This window comes from Archocentrus centrarchus, chromosome 8, assembly GCF_007364275.1.
Source record: "Archocentrus centrarchus isolate MPI-CPG fArcCen1 chromosome 8, fArcCen1, whole genome shotgun sequence".
NCBI lineage: Eukaryota > Metazoa > Chordata > Actinopteri > Cichliformes > Cichlidae > Archocentrus > Archocentrus centrarchus.
The window spans coordinates 1,722,209-1,724,127 of NC_044353.1; positions in this window are offsets into that span (position 1 = coordinate 1,722,209).

Genomic DNA, 1,919 nt, shown 5'->3' on the forward strand with positions numbered 1-1,919 from the left:
CCAAATATCGATACCTCACAGTCCACAGCAGAGCACGAGTTCACTTTGCTCCACCAGAGGGCGTCGGTACGTTTCATGGCAGTGGCAATAAACCAGCACCCCGTTTATGCCTTAATTAGTGTAACCTCAGTCTGAGGTTACCTGCACAGCTTCCTGCTGCTGTTCATGAGACATTTACACCAGAAGTGCCAATAAAAAAAAAAAAAAAAATACTTACTGAAATAAAAATAAAGACCAGAAAAAGCAAAAACCAATTGGAGTAGCCTGTAAAAATATTAAGCTTTTATTAAAAAGAGACAGCTACACACACACACACGCACGCATGCACACACACACACAAAAGTAGGAGCTGAAAATTCAGTTTTATTTTCTCATTGAAAGCTCAGACTGTTTCTACTGAGATAACTGAGTAAATTGCAGTGCAGTGCGCCGTCCTCCCTCTGCTGATATGAGCCCGTGTAGCTCACCCAGCAGGTGAGGTGCTGGGAATGCCTGGCAGAGGCCCAAGTTCATGAGATCTTAAACATCCAACTCCAGCAGGACTTCTGCAGGGAGGCTGAGGACAATGAGTCTGAATGGACCATGTTCCACACAGCCATTGTTGAGGCTGCTGCTCAGAGCTGTAGCTGCAAGATGGTTGGTGCCTGTCATGGTGGTAACCCCGAACCAGATAGTGGTCACTGGAGGTGAAGGGAGCCATCAAGCTGAAGACAGAGTCCTATCAGACCTATCAGGTCTCTGGCCTGGTGTTGCAGGCCATTCAGTCCCTGTACAACGGCAGCAAATGCGTCGTCCGTAGAGTAGACAATAAGTTGGACTCGTTTCCTGTGGGTGCTGAACTTTTTCAGGGCTGCCCTTTGTAGCTAGGTGGCCAAAGGCTTCTTCCTTGGTGGCCTCAGAGTCTCGTCTCTGCTTTTTGGAGATGATGCAGTCCTGTTGGCTTCATCAGGGGGTGGCCTCCAGCTCGCAGTGGAATGGTTTACAGCTGAGTGTGAAGTGGCTGGCATGAGAATCAGCACCTCTAAGTCTGAGGCCATGGTCCTCAGCTGGAAAAAGGTGGAGCACCCAGTTCAAGTATCTCGGGGTCTTGTTCATGACTGACGGGACAATTGACCAGGCGATCAACAGACGTATTAGGGCTGCGTCTGCAGTGATGTGGATGCTGCACCGGTCTGTCGTGGTGAAGGGGGAGCTGAGTGTGAAAGCGAAGCTGTCGATTTACAAGTTGATCTACGTTCCTACCCTCACCTATGGTCACAAGCTTTGGGTAGTGACCGAAAGAACAAGATTGCGAATACAAGCAGAAGAAATGAGCTTCCTTCGAAGGGTGGCTGGCCTCTTCCTTAGAGATAGGGTGAAGAGTGCAACCATTCAGGAGGGGCTCAGAGTAGAGCTGCTGCTCCTCCACATCGAAGGGAGCCAGTTGAGGTTGTTCGGGCATCTGACTAGGATGCCTCCTGGGCACCTCTTAGGTGAGGTGTTCATACTGGGAAGAGGCCCCAGGGCACACTAGAGAGATTATATCACTCAGCTGGCCTGGGAATGCCTTGGGGTCTCCCCGGATAAGCTGGTAGAGGTGGCTACGGATAGGGAGGTCTGGGCTTCTCTGCTTAAACTGCTGTCCCCACAACCCGTCCCTGGACAAGTGGAAGAAAGGATGGAGACTAACAAAGGAAAATCTCACCCAGTGCCTCACTAACGGTATAACAGTAGGATGACTGTGTTGGTGGCTTCAGTCTTTTAACAAACACACACACCAAAACCCTCGAGGTTTCGAGCGTTACTCTGTAATTTAGCACAGGCTCAGGATTCATCCTCTGAGGAGCATCAGTATAAAACTTCAGGTATTCTGAGCCAAAGTGGCCCAAAGTCGGCCCACCGGGCAAATGCCTCAGGGGCCGATGCTGTTGGATTTTTTT